Genomic DNA, 21885 nt, shown 5'->3' on the forward strand with positions numbered 1-21885 from the left:
CTCAGTGATGAAACCATGTGCTTTCTTTTCCAGGAAGTTTTCGCCCGCTGAGCGTAATTATGATGTGGGCAATCGAGAGTTGCTGGCCATGAAGTGGGCATTCGAGGAGTGGCGTCATTGGCTTGAAGGAGCTAAGCATCGCGTGGTGGTATTGACTGATCATAAGAACTTGACTTATCTCGAGTCTGCCAAGCGCTTGAATCCTAGACAGGCCCGTTGGTCGTTATTTTTTGCCCGCTTCGACTTTGTGATTTCGTACCTTCCGGGCTCTAAAAATGTGAAGGCGGATGCTCTGTCTAGGAGTTTTGTGCCCGACTCTCCGGCTTTATCTGAGCCAGCGGGTATCCTCAAGGAAGGAGTCATTGTGTCTGCCATCTCCCCTGATTTGCGGCGGGTGCTGCAAAAATTTCAGGCGAATAAACCTGATCGTTGTCCAGCAGAGAAACTGTTCGTCCCTGATAGGTGGACTAATAAACTTATCTCTGAACTTCATTGTTCGGTGTTGGCTGGTCATCCTGGAATCTTTGGTACCAGAGAGTTAGTGGCTAGATCCTTCTGGTGGCCATCTCTGTCACGGGATGTACGTACTTTTGTGCAGTCCTGTGGGATTTGTGCTAGGGCTAAGCCCTGCTGTTCTCGTGCCAGTGGGTTGCTTTTGCCCTTGCCGGTCCCAAAGAGGCCTTGGACACATATTTCGATGGATTTCATTTCTGACCTTCCCGTTTCTCAAAAGATGTCAGTCATTTGGGTGGTCTGTGATCGCTTTTCTAAAATGGTCCATCTGGTGCCCTTGGCTAAATTGCCTTCCTCCTCTGATTTGGTACCTTTGTTCTTTCAGCATGTGGTTCGGTTGCATGGCATTCCTGAGAATATTGTTTCTGACAGAGGTTCCCAGTTTGTTTCAAGGTTCTGGCGAGCCTTTTGTGGTAGGATGGGCATTGACCTATCCTTTTCCTCGGCTTTCCATCCTCAGACTAATGGCCAGACCGAACGAACCAATCAGACCTTGGAAACATATCTGAGATGTTTTGTTTCTGCAGACCAGGATGATTGGGTGTCCTTTTTGCCGTTGGCTGAGTTCGCCCTTAATAATCGGGCCAGCTCGGCTACCTTGGTTTCTCCATTTTTTTGCAATTCTGGGTTCCATCCTCGTTTCTCTTCAGGACAGGTTGAGTCTTCGGACTGTCCTGGTGTGGATTCTGTGGTGGATAGGTTGCAGCAGATCTGGACTCAGGTAGTGGACAATTTGATCTTGTCCCAGGAGAAAGCTCAACTTTTCGCTAATCGCAGACGCCGTGTGGGTCCCCGACTTCGTGTTGGGGATCTGGTTTGGTTATCTTCTCGTCATATTCCTATGAAGGTTTCCTCTCCTAAATTTAAACCTCGTTTTATTGGTCCGTATAGGATTTCTGAGGTTCTCAATCCTGTGTCTTTTCGTTTGACCCTCCCAGACTCCTTTTCCATACATAATGTATTCCATAGGTCGTTGTTGCGGAGATACGTGGCACCTATGGTTCCATCTGTTGAGCCTCCTGCCCCGGTTTTGGTGGAGGGGGAATTGGAGTATATTGTGGAGAAGATTTTGGATTCTCGTGTTTCTAGACGGAAACTCCAGTATCTGGTTAAATGGAAGGGTTATGCTCAGGAAGATAATTCCTGGGTTTTTGCCTCTGATGTTCATGCTTCCGATCTTGTTCGTGCCTTTCATGCGGCTCATCCTGGTCGGCCTGGGGGCTCTGGTGAGGGTTCGGTGACCCCTCCTCAAGGGGGGGGTACTGTTGTGAATTCTGTGGCTGAATTCACTCCTGTGGTCACAAGTGGTACTGCAGCTTCTGAGCTTCCTCCCTCAGGTGTTCTGGTGAGCTCGTTAACTGCTTCATTACTTAACTCCGCCTGATGCTGCTATCCTTGCTCCTTGTCAATGTTTCAGTGTTGGATCTGAGCTTCTCCTGATTGTTCCTGTGACCTGCTGCTCTGTATAGCTAAGTGCTTTTTGCTTTTTTGTTGCTTTTTTTCTGTCCAACTTGTCTTTTGTTTTGCTGGAAGCTCTGAGACGCAAAGGGTGTACCGCCGTGCCGTTAGTTCGGCACGGTGGGTTTTTTTTGCCCCCTTTGCGTGGTTTTGCTTTAGGGTTTTTTGTAGACTGCAAAGTTCGCTTTACTGTCCTCGCTCTGTCCTAGAATATCGGGCCCCACTTTGCTGAATCTATTTCATCCCTACGTTTTGTCTTTTCATCTTACTCACAGTCATTATATGTGGGGGGCTGCCTTTTCCTTTGGGGAATTTCTCTGGGGCAAGTCAGGCCTATTTTTCTATCTTCAGGCTAGCTAGTTTCTTAGGCTGTGCCGAGTTGCCTAGGTAGTTGTTAGGCGCAATCCACAGCCGCTTTTAGTTGTGTTTAGGATAGGATCAGGTGTGCAGTCTACAGAGTTTCCACGTCTCAGAGCTCGTTCTTGTATTTTTGGGTATTTGTCAGATCACTGTGTGTGCTCTGATCGCTAAGCACACTGTGTTTCCGGATTGCCTTCATAACACCTGTCATTAGCAAACATAACAGCAGCCATACCACTTGAAACCACAAGAGGGAGCCCAAGAGCAGAACTCACAAAAGTGGCACTTACAACCACCGGAGGGAGCCCAAGAGCGGAATTCACAACACTGGTGTAGGTGACACGATCCCCTGGATACAGATCAAAGTCCGGGTGTCCTTCCCAGAGGTGGGACTCCACATCCCTCCTGTTTACAAAGACTTCTGCATACAGTCCTTGCTCATTTATGAAGCCCCAGCCTCCTTTCAGTTTAAAGGCTACCACTATGCCCTGCTTAAGTGGGGCCTGGTTGACATGACAGTCCTTGCGGGCTTGGGCCTTGGCCTGCAGATCCTTTTTATCAAAGGCTCTGCGCTGGGCCTGGTGTGCCTCCTCCTTTTCCTCCCATCTGTGGGCGAGCTGCCGCTGGTACTCGTTGCAGCTTAGGACCTCCAGGGTTTCTCCCTCATGTTTAGCAGTCCCGGGGAACCCCATAAGGTTTGACCCAGGGTCCACCCAGCGGTAGATGGTCTTTTACGCGTACATCTCTCCAGGTAGGCTGGCGGGTGGAATTGGGGCCTTTAAGAACTGCTCCATCCCCATGGCCTGGTCCCACCCCCCCAGGATCTGAAGTCAGGTGGACCCATAACAGTGTGGTGCAGCTACAGGGCCCACTGGGAGGTCTTCTGCTATCGGGGCAGGGTTATCGTTCCTACCTTCCACAGCATCTCTGGTGCCGGGTTCCTCCTTCGATGTTAGGGGCTGCTGGATGGGACACGGCTCCTGCACATCCTCCATGGGTGCTGGCTTCCGAGTGATCCAAGCGTTTAGCTGCATCTGCAGGAGCTGGTCGATGAGCTCTTCCACTCCGGCCTGCAGGAATTCAGGGCCAACTGGTGATGTCTGGCCGTGGTGTCTTTCCAGGTGGCTGGGGGAGTCCTCTGCTTCCACCCCACACTCTGGTTCCGGGCTGCTGGCCATGGCGTCCTCCACATGGCTCTCTCTGTCCAGGCCTCTTTCCCGCTCTCTCCTCCGGGGGCGGTTCCTTCTTCTTGGTCTTGTCCCGCTATTTAGGATGAGAAGGCGGATCTCTGTTGCTGACGGACACGTCCTCAGGGTACAGAGATATTTGGACTGGGCGGCCATTATTTTTCGCACTTCTCAGTTAGTTTCCGCCCACGATTGCATGCCCTTCTTCAGCACTCCTCATGGTGCTGTAATGGCAGCAGTTTTGGCAGCAATTTTGGCGGTCTTTTGCGATGCAGTCTTTCAATAAATCACAGTTCAGGCACAATTCTGGCACAGTCTCTAGGCACACATGACCCGATTTACAGGGTTTAGTAGATCCTGTTCGTGATGCCAAAGTTGGATCGCCCCCCCAAGGGCTGTGGGGTACTCGGTACCGGGTCCAGTGGTTCACAGGGGGATGTTATGGTGGCTGACCCGTTCCATGGCCCTGGGACATCCGTGTAAAAGCGAAAGGTCTTTTTAAGGGGAATGTTCGTGACGCAACCTGTGGTATTCAGTCAGGGTGACCGACGCTGCTTTAAGGGGTCCGCTGGGGTGATGTTATGGCAGCTAGATGGTATACCTTCCCACAGGTGAAGTATATCCCCAGGGCTTCCCGGTGTATAGATGGTGGTATGGTGAATGGCGCAGAGAATAATGAGATCACAAGGTTGCAGTCTCTTTACCTTTACTGAATACTTCAGCATCCACAGTCAAGGGTACCAGATCATGGAGCAGGCAGAGTCCGGCCGGTTTGGAGGCAAGTCCAGAGTCCCCTTGTCAAGGTGGAAATCAATAGCCTTCCCTTGCGCTGTAGTGGTGTAGTCCCTTACTGCCTATGGTTTCACATAAGGATCTGACAGATGTGGTGTCTCTCTCTCTGTCCCCCGTAGTCGGATAGGACAAAACCCGTATGACTGGTGGCTTGAGGCTGTTTATAGGGATTCTAGCATGCCCCGGCCTCTGAGGTGTGCCACCGTGCCTCCTGGGTGTAGGTGCGGATGGATAACCTGCAATTAGCTTTCCTGCTGGTCTCTAGATTAAAGCATAAAGGTCCTTACTCCCTCAGTGTTCCGGCTACCGGGATTCTGCGCCTCAGAAGGAGGTAGCCTATTCTGGGCTGGTTCCCTTCTGGTATCCTCTCCTTTGCTTTGCTTTCTAGTTTCCTTGCACACTCGCTGCAATACAGTTCTGCCTTCAATGTCTCTTTCTGGAAGCTGCAGCTCTGAGGGCATGCACAGCTCCTTTAACCTTCTATCCTCCTCAGACTCTGGTCTGGAACTCCCTCCAGAACTCCTGACTCGAGCTCTGTCAGGAACTGACTCCTGTCTGAAACCGACTCCCCTTTTCCCTACAGACCACCAGTGTTATATATATATATATATATATATGTATATATATATATATAGAGTGACCTAATAAATAGGAGCAGAAGCTCCCTCTGGTGGCCTGGAGTATGAAATGTGTTGCATGTTTGTGATACCTGATGCAGTTATTCTTCTTTGCCTCTAAACGTAGCATCACTCTCCCCGAGAGGAAAGCAATACCACTGCGACGACCAGGACCCTGGGGCGGAGCAGATGGACTAATGTCTTTGTTCAGCCTGTAACATTCACATCTTATAGAAAATGTCTTCATTGACTGGAGTCATTCTCATCCTTTTAATTTCCATCTCAGTTCAAATGTAATGATGACTTGTCATATCCACAGCTCATCTTAGTATACTTCATAAAATATCTATCTATTTATTTTGCCATTGCCCCTTACTGTATTCCCTGCACAAGATATCTCCCTCAAATTGTCTCTTTTAAGGTTCATTGTCTCCACACTGTCCTCTACTATAGGCATCAACGCTGTCTGCCTTTCTGAACTAAAACTGCCACACCCTCCCCTCTTAGATACTATAACCAGTACACTACTGCTTTCCTTTCAAACTATTACTGCCACACTGTTCTCGTTAACACGTATAACCATCAGTGTCCTGCCTTTTGAACTAGAGTATAACTACCATTTTGAGATATACCCATGAAACCATCCTCCCTGATGAACAACAGTCATCCACCACGTTGTTTCCTCCAGAATGTGCTTTGGAAAGTGAAAGAAGAGAAAGCCAGATGCAATTCTTTTCATTCTATTCTTTATTTCACAGAATGTGTTTTCAATGGAAACTACTCATAACCAAATATCCTCTAATAGCCTATCGTTGTTCAGTCAGACTGCATCTTACGGCCCTATGGTTGAAGAGACAGCCCTGGCACAAACGGTGTTCTTCAGTAAAGTTGTCGACACAACAAGTCCCATTCCATCAGCCATCACAGTGGTGTTGATGCGCTAGAATGGGCTAACTTTAACCGTGAGTACTTGAGATCTGCATTTTGCCAGAATCTTCAGAACAAACAACAAGGAACTTTATATATCCTTGACATTAATATGGATGTCCTTATCTATTTGGAAAGAACGAAATCTTTCAGAAAAGGAAAAGTTTTATTTCTACAATATTTTGGATTTAGGTTAGTTCTAAAAGCACATTTGTCAGGGTGGATCAAGTCCCTTATTTCTTCAGCATATAAGTCCTTGAACCTTACTTCACCAATTTAGTTAGAGGCACATTTCACTAGATCCACAGCTGCTTCATGGGGGAAGCTTGCAAACGTTTTGATTGATCAGATCTGCCTCAAGCCTCAGCCCTATTATCTACTACCTTTGCTAATCAATACAGGTTGGATGTCTCCTCTGGTGGCTCAGCTGTTGGCGCTATTCTATTAGTTTGCTCCATATACACTTCTCTTCCTTTTCTCTAAGATGTATGGTTGGGCAGGCAAGTATTAATTAATTGTTTTATTGGAATTGATTGTTTTTCTTCTGCCTAATTAGGGACATTTAGCTGTAACTAGTGTTGCTATCAGATTTTAATGAAAATACAATTTCATGTAAGCAGAATTTTATTCAAATTAAAGAATATTGTAGAAGTACATGTGTATGTTTTAGCTTCAGTTCATACTCATACAGTGCTATTTGCCAAGCAATATTGGTTATACATGGTTTTGTGAGTCTGAAAAAGATGAATACTGCCAAGATGGAGGTCATAGAGTGTCCACAATGTTTTCATCGACTTCATTAAAGTGAATAGTTCCCATTGAGATACAATTTTTCCAACACAGTATGATAACCCTACAATAACCCCAAGCAAGGACTTCCTCACAATTACCCCACCCACAATATGAGACAGTGACCTCAATCCCACAATGCCCAAGCAATTCCTCCATATAGATTATGAGGCCTTTAGTGACCCTGAACATAGTTTAGTGTCACCACTGTGACCCTCTCACAGTATGAAGACCCCCACAGTATTATAATTCCACACATTAGGATGACCTCGACAGCTCCCCATGCAGTATGATGATCCCACAGTATAATTGTCCCTACAGCCCACGACACAGTATGATGTCCCCAAAGCCCTCCACACACTGTGATGGTCCCACAATCCCCCATACATTATGCCACCACCCCACATCATATTCCTGGGAGTCCGACCAGTCTGATGCCATGGCTTCTTCATGTTGTTGCCCACGTCGTCTCCAGAACAATCTCCGGTTATCATTGTGCCAAAGACAAAAGTGTAGCTCACAGCTGAAGAGGATAAGACTCCATTCCTGTCCTCATTGCTCTAATCCAGCCTCCGCTCTCCACCTTCCACATGGGCTATGCCATGAGGAGGCCTTCACGAGGAAAGGTCATACTGGTCTACTCTTTCGGAATATGATGTGGGGTGAAAATTTTATGGTAGCCAGTCCCCTCAATTTTTTCATCTCAAGATTACATTGATTTGGCCATGCAACTAGTGGCATTTTCTCCAACTTATCACAAGAATAGTTTTTCAACATGAAAAGGTCAAGCCGCATGTTGATCTTGCCACTGTGAGCAGCCTGTATGGCCTAAATGTGCTACCATGGCCGGCAGAGCCTCCCAACTTGTCTCTTATCAAGCACATCTGTGACATCATTGGTCGACAAATGCAAAGGGAGTTGGCAGCAGTAGATCTTGATGATTTATGTGCCCGAGTGCATTCAGTGTGGCAGATGCATTCCTTAGGCAACCGCTAATAACCACACTGATAGCATGCCAAGGTGAGCAAGTGTATGCATTTCTGGGTGGGGTGCTAATACTCAATACTGGATAAATTAAGATGCTTTGAAAATATGTTTCAGTTTAAGTTTTCAGCATTTGCTAATCAGTAAGATGTTTATCCATCATGTTACTTCCATAATTCTGACTTTTCATTCTTATTTTTTCATTTATTCTTTAGTTTAACTGTAAAGATAACAATTTCTTAAACTTTATTGGATTGCTGCATCATGTGCTTAGCAATAGGTGCTCTGCTAGGATGTATGTAGAAATCCCATGCAGTCTACTCTGGGAGTAAAGGATTGAACGAATTTGCACTTTTGGCCACTTCAGATTACGAGAGATTACTACAGATTAGAAAAGGCTCTAGCTGTCCATGTTGTATTTTGGTACATAAATAAATACTACTATGGCCATTACATACATAGCCAAATGCTGTTTGACAATTATTTAGAACTCCTAATTACCTTTACAATGATACGACAATGATAGGAAACAGTGTGTAGATTTACTGGAGATAACTTCCAAGATGATGACAATGGAGATTCTTCCCATTACACACGAGATGAACATACAATATATGCAGTGATACCAGTTTGTCATATACTGGGACATATAAAATAAGGGTAATGTACCAGCTTCTTTGCAAAACGAAGAGGGCGACTAGAATAAATGCCATGCCACTCACAGTTACAGACTCATTCTCTTTTATGCAGAGTATTAAAGTCCTCAAGGTGGACTGGAAAAACCTGTAATCTTAAATACACTAAACAGATCATGAGCATTTACTTAAAGGGAGTGTATAATCAGAATCTGACGTTATCTAAACCACGTTTAAAGCATTTTTGACAGATAATTGCAGATATTTCTATTTTCCATGTCTCTATCTATGTACACACATAAGTACACAAAATATGAAATATTATAGGGTTTTACTCTGCATTTTTGAAAGTGCCCTGTAATAATTCTCCCGCTTTTATGTACAGCAGAGGAGAGGATGTTTTTTACATGGGGACACAATACAAATCAACTGTATGTTATCAGATGTTTGTACAGAATGGAAGAAAAAAGAATATTATTTTTTTCAATGCCTAATAGCATAGCAGGGTTTTCTATCCCTTACTAATTAAAGAATGGTTGGCTAAAAGGATAGACATACTATACATGCCATCACAGATTTCCTGCCACAGCTTTCTCTTTAAGTGCGTGCTCACACCATCGTATACATCGGACGAGTGTTTTCCAATTTTTTTACTGGAGAGCACTTATACCAATATTAATCAATGAGGCAATGCTAATGGCCGATTTTTTTCACTGACAGAATCTGTCAGTGAAAACAATTGCAGCATGATACGATTTCACTCTGAATTTGGATTCTACTCACCCATTCAAGTCTATGTGTGTGTGGAAAATATTAGGCTGACCTCCGAGTGCTGTCCGATTTACGCAGACACAGACAATGGAGTAGAAGGAGAAATTATGTTCTTTGTTTTCTCCACACCAATGATACAATACTCTCATCCAAGAGAACAGTATTATTACACTGTGATCAAACTGTTCAGAGTGTCTTTAACGTTATCAACCCGATTCTTTTGGATGAGAGAACATACGGTTGTGTGACCTTGGCCTAATTGTCAGACACAGATGCCTTAATAGGTGACTATCCAAAAGTGCCCTCATAGGTGACTATTCATAGTTGCACCTATATGTGATTAGCAGCCATTACCAGTCAGTAAATTTTCTTACACTGGGTAGGGCAATTCGCTCTAAAATCTCTTGATAAGTCTCTGATTTCATGATTCCAATGAAATGGTCAAGGCCTCCAGTGCCACATGCAGAAAAGCAACCCCACAGCATTATGGATCCTCCACCATACTTAATTGTTGAATCCATCAGAAAAAAGGAAAAAAGCTAATGCCTTAAAAGTTTAACACTTTATTGAAGTCAAATTAAAATAAATCTTTGATAGGAATGACAAAATATAGTAAAACCGTAGAGACAACATGTGCAAATAAAGTGTGCCACCCCGATATGGAAAGATGCCGAGGTTTACCAGAATACCGCGCGCCGTAAGGCTGAGTAGATTACACAAGAAGGAAAACACACAGCAAGTCAGCAGGATCTAGGAGCAACATGGCAGATGTGACAACCTACATGGTGAGCTGCAGCATGTGCTACATGTTCACAGATCGACCAGAAGAAGAATCCAATTTCACCTGTCAGAAGTGTAGACTAGTGGCCCTTTTAGAAGAAAAGGTGCGGGGTCTGGAAGAAAGAATAGCAACTTTGAAACTCATCAAAGAGAATGAAGACTTTCTAGACAGAACAGAAGCATCTCTACTGGTCACAGAAGGTGCAAAAAGTGTCAGAGAACCTCCAAAAGCAGATGAGTGGAAGCATGTGACCAAAAGAAGCAAGAAGACCATGGAGAAATCACCAACCACACAACTGAAGAACCGATATCAAATCTTTGTAGAGGATGAAGATGGCACACCCAAGAATGAAGCAATACCAGCAAGCAAAAAAGAAAAGGGCACACAGCAACAAGTGACAGCAAAAAGTACAGCCAAGAAGCAACGAAGAGTGGTGGTGGTGGGAGACTCACTACTGAGAGGCACAGAAGCAGCCATCTGCAGACCGGACATAACTGCAAGAGAAGTATGCTGCCTTCCAGGTGCGATGATCAAGGATGTGACCGATAGGATACCAAAGCTCTTCAGCTCCAAGGACGTCCACCCATTTCTTCTGATACATGTTGGCACCAATGACACGGCAAGGAAGGACCTACCGACAATCTGCAAGGACTTTGAAGAGTTGGGGAAGAAAGTAAAGGAACTGGATGCACAGGTAGTTTTTTCTTCTATCCTTCCAGTAGACGGGCATGGCACCAGGAGATGGAACAGGATCCTTGATGCAAACAACTGGCTAAGACGATGGTGCAGACAACAAGGATTCGGATTCCTGGACCACGGTGTGAATTACTTGTACGATGGACTCCTCGCCAGAGACGGACTACACCTCAACAAACCTGGGAAACACACATTCGCCAGAAGACTCGCTACACTCATCAGGAGGGCGTTAAACTAGAAGAAGAGGGGACGGGAAGAAAAACATTAGACTTGAACAAAGACGACCCAGGAAAACATACTCAGAAGGGAGGTAAGAACATTTCTAAAACAATCCACAGTGAGGAGATTGGAACAAAACAAAATCCTCTGAACTGCATGCTCGCAAACGCCAGAAGCCTGACAAACAAGATGGAAGAACTAGAAGCAGAAATATCTACAGGTAACTTTGACATAGTGGGAATAACCGAGACATGGTTAGATGAAAGCTATGACTGGGCAGTTAACTTACAGGGTTACAGTCTGTTTAGAAAGGATCGTAAAAATCGGAGAGGAGGAGGGGTTTGTCTCTATGTAAAGTCTTGTCTAAAGTCCACTTTAAGGGAGGATATTAGCGAAGGGAATGAGGATGTCGAGTCCATATGGGTTGAAATTCATGGAGGGAAAAATGGTAACAAAATTCTCATTGGGGTCTGTTACAAACCCCCAAATATAACAGAAACCATGGAAAGTCTACTTCTAAAGCAGATAGATGAAGCTGCAACCCATAATGAGGTCCTGGTTATGGGGGACTTTAACTACCCGGATATTAACTGGGAAACAGAAACCTGTGAAACCCATAAAGGCAACAGGTTTCTGCTAATAACCAAGACAAATTATCTTTCACAATTGGTGCAGAATCCAACCAGAGGAGCAGCACTTTTAGACCTAATACTATCTAATAGACCTGACAGAATAACAAATCTGCAGGTGGTTGGGCATTTAGGAAATAGCGACCACAATATTGTGCAGTTTCACCTGTCTTTCACTAGGGGGACTTGTCAGGGAGTCACAAAAACATTGAACTTTAGGAAGGCAAAGTTTGAACAGCTTAGAGATGCCCTTAATCTGGTAGACTGGGACAATATCCTCAGAAATGAGAATACAGATAATAAATGGGAAATGTTTAAGAACATCCTAAATAGGCAGTGTAAGCGGTTTATACCTTGTGGGAATAAAAGGACTAGAAATAGGAAAAACCCAATGTGGCTAAACAAAGAAGTAAGACAGGCAATTAACAGTAAAAAGAAAGCATTTGCACTACTAAAGCAGGATGGCACCATTGAAGCTCTAAAAAACTATAGGGAGAAAAATACTTTATCTAAAAAACTAATTAAAGCTGCCAAAAAGGAAACAGAGAAGCACATTGCTAAGGAGAGTAAAACTAATCCCAAACTGTTCTTCAACTATATCAATAGTAAAAGAATAAAAACTGAAAATGTAGGCCCCTTAAAAAATAGTGAGGAAAGAATGGTTGTAGATGACGAGGAAAAAGCTAACATATTAAACACCTTCTTCTCCACGGTATTCACAGTGGAAAATGAAATGCTAGGTGAAATCCCAAGAAACAATGAAAACCCTATATTAAGGGTCACCAATCTAACCCAAGAAGAGGTGCGAAACCGGCTAAATAAGATTAAAATAGATAAATCTCCGGGTCCGGATGGCATACACCCACGAGTACTAAGAGAACTAAGTAATGTAATAGATAAACCATTATTTCTTATTTTTAGTGACTCTATAGCGACAGGGTCTGTTCCGCAGGACTGGCGCATAGCAAATGTGGTGCCAATATTCAAAAAGGGCTCTAAAAGTGAACCTGGAAATTATAGGCCAGTAAGTCTAACCTCTATTGTTGGTAAAATATTTGAAGGGTTTCTGAGGGATGTTATTCTGGATTATCTCAATGAGAATAACTGTTTAACTCCATATCAGCATGGGTTTATGAGAAATCGCTCCTGTCAAACCAATCTAATCAGTTTTTATGAAGAGGTAAGCTATAGGCTGGACCACGGTGAGTCATTGGACGTGGTATATCTCGATTTTTCCAAAGCGTTTGATACCGTGCCGCACAAGAGGTTGGTACACAAAATGAGAATGCTTGGTCTGGGGGAAAATGTGTGTAAATGGGTTAGTAACTGGCTTAGTGATAGAAAGCAGAGGGTGGTTATAAATGGTATAGTCTCTAACTGGGTCGCTGTGACCAGTGGGGTACCGCAGGGGTCAGTATTGGGACCTGTTCTCTTCAACATATTCATTAATGATCTGGTAGAAGGTTTACACAGTAAAATATCGATATTTGCAGATGATACAAAACTATGTAAAGCAGTTAATACAAGAGAAGATAGTATTCTGCTACAGATGGATCTGGATAAGTTGGAAACTTGGGCTGAAAGGTGGCAGATGAGGTTTAACAATGATAAATGTAAGGTTATACACATGGGAAGAGGGAATCAATATCACCATTACACACTGAACGGGAAACCACTGGGTAAATCTGACAGGGAGAAGGACTTGGGGATCCTAGTTAATGATAAACTTACCTGGAGCAGCCAGTGCCAGGCAGCAGCTGCCAAGGCAAACAGGATCATGGGGTGCATTAAAAGAGGTCTGGATACACATGATGAGAGCATTATACTGCCTCTGTACAAATCCCTAGTTAGACCGCACATGGAGTACTGTGTCCAGTTTTGGGCACCGGTGCTCAGGAAGGATATAATGGAACTAGAGAGAGTACAAAGGAGGGCAACAAAATTAATAAAGGGGATGGGAGAACTACAATACCCAGATAGATTAGCGAAATTAGGATTATTTAGTCTAGAAAAAAGACGACTGAGGGGCGATCTAATAACCATGTATAAGTATATAAGGGGACAATACAAATATCTCGCTGAGGATCTGTTTATACCAAGGAAGGTGACGGGCACAAGGGGGCATTCTTTGCGTCTGGAGGAGAGAAGGTTTTTCCACCAACATAGAAGAGGATTCTTTACTGTTAGGGCAGTGAGAATCTGGAATTGCTTGCCTGAGGAGGTGGTGATGGCGAACTCAGTCGAGGGGTTCAAGAGAGGCCTGGATGTCTTCCTGGAGCAGAACAATATTGTATCATACAATTATTAGGTTCTGTAGAAGGACGTAGATCTGGGTATTTATTATAATGGAATATAGGCTGAACTGGATGGACAAATGTCTTTTTTCGGCCTTACTATGTTACTATGTTACTATGTTACTATGTAGATGTAGTTACAAAAGATGAGTAGAATAATATGAAATGATAATATGAATATACAGTTAGGGCCAGAAATATTTGGACAGTGACACAATTTTCGCGAGTTGGGCTCTGCATGCCTCCACATTGGATTTGAAATGAAACCTCTACAACAGAATTCAAGTGCAGATTGTAACGTTTAATTTGAAGGGTTGAACAAAAATATCTGATAGAAAATGTAGGAATTGTACACATTTCTTTACAAACACTCCACATTTTAGGAGGTCAAAAGTAATTGGACAAATAAACATAACCCAAACAAAATATTTTTATTTTCAATATTTTGTTGCAAATCCTTTGGAGGCAATCACTGCCTTAAGTCTGGAACCCATGGACATCACCAAACGCTGGGTTTCCTCCATCTTAATGCTTTGCCAGGCCTTTACAGCCGCAGCCTTCAGGTCTTGCTTGTTTGTGGGTCTTTCCGTCTTAAGTCTGGATTTGAGCAAGTGAAATGCATGCTCAATTGGGTTTAGATCTGGAGATTGACTTGGCCATTGCAGAATGTTCCACTTTTTGGCACTCATGAACTCCTGGGTAGCTTTGGATGTATGCTTGGGGTCATTGTCCATCTGTACTATGAAGCGCCGTCCAATCAACTTTGCAGCATTTGGCTGAATCTGGGCTGAAAGTATATCCCGGTACCCTTCAGAATTCATCCGGCTACTCTTGTCTGCTCTTATGTCATCAATAAACACAAGTGACCCAGTGCCATTGAAAGCCATGCATGCCCATGCCATCACATTGCCTCCACCATGTTTTACAGAGGATGTGGTGTGCCTTGGATCATGTGCCGTTCCCTTTCTTCTCCAAACTTTTTTCTTCCCATCATTCTGGTACAGGTTGATCTTTGTCTCATCTGTCCATAGAATACTTTTCCAGAACTGAGCTGGCTTCTTGAGGTGTTTTTCTGCAAATTTAACTCTGGCCTGTCTATTTTTGGTATTGATGAATGGTTTGCATCTAGATGTGAACCCTTTGTATTTACTGTCATGGAGTCTTCTCTTTACTGTTGACTTAGAGACAGATACACCTACTTCACTGAGAGTGTTCTGGACTTCAGTTGATGTTGTGAACGGGTTCTTCTTCACCAAATTAAGTATGCGGCGATCATCCACCACTGTTGTCATCCGTGGACGCCCAGGCCTTTTTGAGTTCCCAAGCTCACCAGTCAATTCCTTTTTACTCAGAATGTACCCAACTGTTGATTTTGCTACTCCAAGCATGTCTGCTATCTCTGATGGATTTTTTCTTTTTTTTGAGCCTCAGGATGTTCTGCTTCACCTCAATTGAGAGTTCCTTTGACCGCATGTTGTCTGCTCACAGCAACAGCTTCCAAATGCAAAACCACACACCTGGAATCCACCCCTGACCTTTTAACTACTTCATTGATTACAGGTTAACGAGGGAGACGCCTTCAGAGTTAATTGCAGCCCTTAGAGTCCATTGTCCAATTACTTTTGGTCCCTTGAAAAAGAGGACGCTATGCATTACAGAGCTATGATTCCTAAACCCTTTCTCCGATTTGGATGTGGAAACTATCATATTGCAGCTGGGAGTGTGCACTTTCAGCCCATATTATATATATATAATTGTATTTCTGAACATGTTTTTGTAAACAGCTAAAATAACAAAACTTGTGTCACTGTCCAAATATTTCTGGCCCTAACTGTATATGAGGTAAATGCTTATATCAAAATAGGGTGAAAAACCTCTTTTGTGGTCATAGTGACCTGTAAAGTGCATGGAACCTCCAAATAATTTATCTAATAATTGATAAACAGTATATACAATAGGAGCAACAAATATGGCATCATAAAGGTAAGTAAAGTGCATGTGCCAAAGATGAAAAAGTGGAAAAGCCAATTAAAGGCTAATATTGGAAGGAAGGAAGGAAGGAATACCATATGTAACTAAAGGTAACCAAGATAATAGTATGACATTAGTAGCATAGGCATATTACCTGTAAGGTTTGGACCAGGAACCCCGATGCGCGTTTCGCGTACAGCTTTTTCAAGGGGTGCTGATGTATGTGTTAAGGTCTGGGAGCTTATATATCATGTGCGCCCGGCATTGGTGGCAGCGACTGTGTGCGGCGCTTCCGCCGGAAAAGTCCGCCTGATGTCACCAGGTCTTGGCATCATGTGACTCTGATGCTCCTTCCCGCCTGACGCGTCAGTGCAGGGAGGCCAAACCAGACACATGAAAACGCGTCGCCCCGGCAACGCTCGTGCAGGACATCCGGATGGAGCGCACACTGCTGGAAAGCAAGGACAGGTAATGTATAAAGAAAGATTGCAGAATGGTGTGGGTTATGTGAAAATGTGCAAAGAAAGTGGAATATGGATAGGAGTGAGAAAAGAAAAATGATATGGGGATGAGAGTGCAAAGAGATGAGGTAGATTCTACATAAGGATGTAGCTGTGTAAATAGACAATTTCATGACTATTATGATTAAAAGTGAAAAAGATGATGAGAAACTCATGATGTTGGACCATTATTTGATTATAGGTGATAAGTTCGCAAATAGCAATCATGTTGTGTAAAGATGTATAAGGGGTTTTGTATTATTAAAATTGAGGTGTGTGAGGAAAATATGAATGAAAGTGAAAAAAAGGAATGTTGTGGGGAAGTAATTGCAAAGGGGTGGGAATATATGATAACAAGTGAATATATGAATAAGCAGTTTCATCAATATAATTATTATAATTAAGAAGAGGAGAATAACAAGAAAGTACTGTATATGAGTTAGACCATTATATGATTATGAATAATAAATTTACATGTGACAATCATGATATTATATAAAAATATATATTGAAGAGTACAAACATATAAAAGATTTATATTGAAAAGTACATGTATATAGCTATATGGGGAAAATAATAAAAAGGTGAAACTCGGGTACGTGCACATATGAAGAAATCCTCTGAGAGTCCTTGTAAAAAGGCCAGCGGGTGGTTCGATGCTAGTTCACACAGAAGATGCCAAGAACATCCATGACAGGCAGTAATGATAAAAAGTTTCAATATAGGGAAAAATATATAAATATAAGGCATCTATTAATAAAAGAAAAAAAAAAGAAAGGGTTAAAACATGATAAAAAAGTTAAAATAAATGTATACAAAACTAGAGAAATGGAGCAAAACTGAGTATTTCGTTAAGACCAACTGGTTGAACTGATCCTACCCTGTGAATCCATTGGGCTTCTAGTTGGGCAAGGGACTTTCTCCAATTCCCTCCTCTTATGTCGATGTCTGTGCCTATAGCTTTTAAGAGGGTGGCATCATAATTGTGAATCGACTTAAAGTGTCTAGGCACAGATTTAAGGAGTGTTGGGTCTTCTATTTTACGTGCATTGACAATGTCACGATAATGTTCTCTGATTCTGGTTTTGAGAGGTCTAGATGTGAGGCCTATACTGTATAAACTTTAGGACATGGGCAGAAGGCATAATAGATCACAGCTATGGTATTGCATGTGATGTGCTGAGTGATGGAGAAGGTTGTTCTTCCATCTCAGGAATCAAAAGTAGTGGCACGTAGCATGTTGGGGCAGGCGATGCAAACACCACATGGAAAGAAGCCCCATTTAGGCCCTCTAGAGGAAAAAGCTTTATCCAATGTTGGGCTGGGGTAATAGCTCCGGATAAGGTGATCTTTGAGGTTGGGGGATTTTCTGTAAGTAATGGAAGGATGATCAGGCAGGTATTTGGAAACGGTGAGATCTATTTTCAAAAGGGGCCAAAATTTTTCCAATGCATTTCTCATGCTATACCAATTACTGGTGTATATGGTAATGAATTGCATTTTGGGGTCAAGAAAAGATTTCCTACAAGGTTTTAGTAGTTCCCCTCGATTAGCTTTTTCAGCTCTATTTAACCATTTCTTGAGGCTCCTGTTTGAATATCCCCTTTCCTGAAATCTGGAGGATAAAATATTAGCTTTTTCAGTAAAATTTCTGTCGTTGGAGCAAATTCTCTTGGCCCTAAGAAATTGGCCTATAGGTATACTGGTAATGAGTGATTGAAGGTGAGAGGATGAAGCATGCAGAAATGAGTTAACAGCAGTGTCTTTGCGATACACATTAGTCTCCAAAGAGCCACCTGGGGTACCCAATATCTGGATGTCAAGGAAATGGATGGAGGTTTGGCTATATTTGCAGGATAGTCTGATGTTGTATTTATTATTATTTAGTATTTCAACAAAATCAAGAAGGTCCTGCTCCGGACCCTGCCACACCATGAGGATGTCATCTATGTAGCGGGCCCAGAAAAGGACTCTCTCAATATGGGCTATTGGTTTGGAAAATAAAATATTCCTTTCCCACATCCCCATAAATAGATTCGCATAAGACGATGTCTGGTTTGGCCTCCCGACACTGACGTGTCAGGCAGGGAGGAGCATCAGAGTCACATGACGCCGAGATCTGGTGACGTCAGGCGGACTTTTCCGGCGGAATCTCCGCACACAGCCACTGCCACCAATGCTGGGCGCACATGATATATAAGCTCCCAGACCTTAACACATATGCAGCGCCCCAGGGTCCTGGTCATTGCAGTAATGTCATTCTTCCACCAGGGGGGGTGATCTTACGTCTGAAGGCAATAAAAGTGATCACTTTACCAGGTATCACAAACCACACACCACTCTTCACACTCCAGTCCACCAGGGGGAGCTATGCTCCTATTTAGTAGGGCACTCTTCACAATTAGGTAAAACTGGTGGTCTGGATAGGAAGTTAGTCAGAAGCGAGCTGGGCTCCACCCAGTGAGCTGCTATCTGAGCTCCACTCAGTTAGTGGGTCCCTGACAGGGGTGGGATCCTGTCAGAGGCCTAGGCAGAAGGACACGGAGCTGCGCCTGCCTACCAATGCGGCAGCATCCAAAGTAATAGACATTGAAGGGAATTGTGTTGCAGAGAGTGAGAAACGAAGTCATAGCAAAAGGAGAGGAAACCAGAAGGAGTTATGCCCTGTAAAAGGCTGCCTCCTTCTGAGGCGCAGAAGCCGGTAGCCAGAACACCGAGGGAGTCATCGTCTCCAAGCCTGGCTCCAGAGACCGGCAGGACAGCTAATTCCATATTAGTTGCCCAACCTTATACCCAGGAGGCATGGTGGCAACTGTGGGGGTTGGGGCGTGCTAGAGTCCCTGTAAAAAGCCTCAGACCATCAGTCATACGGGTTTGTCCTATCCTTGCCATCAGGGGGACAGAGAGAGAAAGACATAACATCCACAACAGTTGTAAGGACCTTACCGAGACGCACAGCAGGGAGGTACTAAAACACCTAGGTGCTAGAGGAAGGTGTTGTGAATTCTGCTCTTGGGCTCCCTCCGGTGGTTATAAGTGGTAGCGCTGCTGCCTTTGGATCGCAGCATTCATCAGGTGTGTCCACTTATTGCAATTCTGACTGGGCTATTTAGTCTTGCTTGACCCTTTAGTCAGTGCCAGTTGTCATTGTTCCTGGAGGATTCACATCCCCGCCTGGTCTCTCCTGCTTTGCTGTTCATTTCAACAAAGATAAGTTCTGGCTTTGATTTTTGCAGTCCACATGCTGTGGGCCTTATTGTTCAGTTCTTTTCCATGTTTTGTCTTGTCCAGCTTGGTCTGTATAAGGATTTGTTTAGCCAAGCTGGTATCTCTGGAGATGCAGATATACCCTCCATGCCTTTAGTTAGTTATGGAGATTTTGTATTTTCTGTGGTGGATATTTTCTAGTGTTTTAATACTGACCGCTTAGCACTCTGTCCTATCCTTTCTATTTAGCTAGAGTGGCCTCCTTTGCTAAATCCTGATTTCAGTCTGCATATGTTATTTCCCTCTCCTCTCACAGTCAATATTTGTGGGGGGCTGTCTATTCTTTGGGGATTTTCTATGAGGCAAGATAGTTTTCCCTTTTCTATATCTAGGGTTATTTAGTCCTCCGGCTGTGTTGAGATGTCTAGGAAGTGTTAGGTACATTCCACGGCTACTTCTAGTTGCGGTGTTAAGTTCAGGGTCTGCGGTCAGTACAGGTACCACCTTCTCCAGGGTACGTCTCATGCTGCTCCTAGGCCACCAGTTCATAACAGTACAACTGGCCAACAATGAGTTAATCGCATCTCAGAAGAAGGGAAGGAAAGTGCTGAGCCATTTTTTTTCCTGTAGTCTGTTGTGTTTTTTTTTCCCTCTTTACCTCTGGGTGGCTCAGGAGTTTGGCGCTGGCATGGATGTTCAGGGATTGGCTTCTCGTGTGGATCAACTTGCTGCTAGAGTACAGGGTATTTCTGATTATATCGTTCAGACTCCGGTTTTAGAGCCTAGAATTCCAACTCCTGATTTGTTTTATGGGGACAGGTCCAAATTTTTGAGCTTTAAAAATAACTGTAAACTGTTTTTTGCTCTGAAACCCCGTTCCTCTGGTGATTCCATCCAGCAGGTTAAGATAGTCATCTCTCTGCTGCGTGGTGATCCTCAGGATTGGGCATTTTCCCTGGAATCTGGGAATCCGGCTTTGCTTAAAGGGACTCTGTCACCTGGATTTGGAGGGAACAATCTTCAGCCATGGAGGCGGGGTTTTGGGGTTTTTGATTCACCCTTTCCTTACCCGCTGGCTGCATGCTGGCTGCAATATTGGATTGAAGGTCATTCTCTGTCCTCCATAGTACACGCCTGCGCATGGAAAGATTGCCTTGTGCAGGCGTGTACTACGGAGGATTTGTTCCATCATTACATCTTGATTAAAGTTCGGCCTGGATATGGACCCTTATATGTCACCAAATCCAGATCTACCACATTCCCCCCCTTGTCTTTATGTCCTCAGGTTGACATTTTTACTAGATTAGTAACAGAAGAGTTTGGGACGATTTATAATAATGGGAACAGAGACAACTTAACCCCCTTACAGTGTAGGGCATTGGAAAATCTAAAACAATTGGATGACGTAGTCATCAAATCGGCAGACAAGGGGGGGAATGTGGTTATCTGGCCAGTGGAGAGATATGAGAAGGAGGCCTTCAGACAGCTGAGAGACAAACAGACATATACTCAATTAACAAGGAACCCTTTAGTCCCTTTTCAAGAGGAACTTACTTGTATTTTGGAGATAGCACATGAGAGAGGTATCATCTCCAAAAAAGTCCTAAATGGTCTTTTGGTCAAGTGCCCTGTTGTGCCCACGTTCTATCTCTTGCCCAAGGTCCATAAAGATCCTGTTAATCCTCCAGGGCGTCCGATTGTCTCTGGCATTGGAGGGCTGTGTGATCCTATTTGTAAATTTATTGAACATTTTCTGCACCCTCAGGTGGAAACGCTGCCCTCCTATGTCAGGGACACTACGGACGTCCTGAGACGTCTTGATGGCCTGTCCCTCGATCCAGACACATTTCTTGTAGTAGCGGACGTTGAGTCCCTATATACGAGTATTAATCATGAGGATGGACTGCGAGCATCGCAGTTTTTCTTGGAGGCGAGCAATCTGGATGCTGATGTGAGGGAGTTGGTGTTGGATTTGTTGCGGTTCATTCTCACCCATAATTTTTTTACATTCAAGGATCGGTTCTTTTTACAGAAACGTGGGACCGCTATGGGAGCGGAGTGTGCGCCCTCCTACGCAAACCTCTTTCTCGGATTTTGGGAGAGGGGTTTGCTGTTGGATGGTGCACAGGCCGCTCCCCAAGTCCTTGGATGGTTTCGTTTTATTGATGATATTTTGTTTTTGTGGCAGGGTTCTGCCATTGACTTAGAAGCATTTATGGTGGGTCTGAACCGCAATGAATCCAACATCAAGCTCACCTACGTCTATGATCGAAAGATAGTTTCCTTTCTTGACGTCGAATTAAGGGTACAGGATGACGGATCGATACACACTGATATGTATCGTAAAAAAACTTCTGTCAATGCTCTACTACACGCATCCTCTGCACATCAGTATTCCACGATTGCCGCTATCCCAACAGGACAGTTTCTGCGGGCTCGCAGAATCTGTACTTCTGATGAGTTATTCGAGGGACAGGCCAGGGACCTGGGGCAGAGATTTAGAGATCGTGGGTATAGCAACAGGAGCATTAAGAAAGGCTATGTGAGAGCCAAAA

Source organism: Ranitomeya imitator, chromosome 4 (genome assembly GCF_032444005.1).
Source record: "Ranitomeya imitator isolate aRanImi1 chromosome 4, aRanImi1.pri, whole genome shotgun sequence".
Lineage (NCBI taxonomy): Eukaryota > Metazoa > Chordata > Amphibia > Anura > Dendrobatidae > Ranitomeya > Ranitomeya imitator.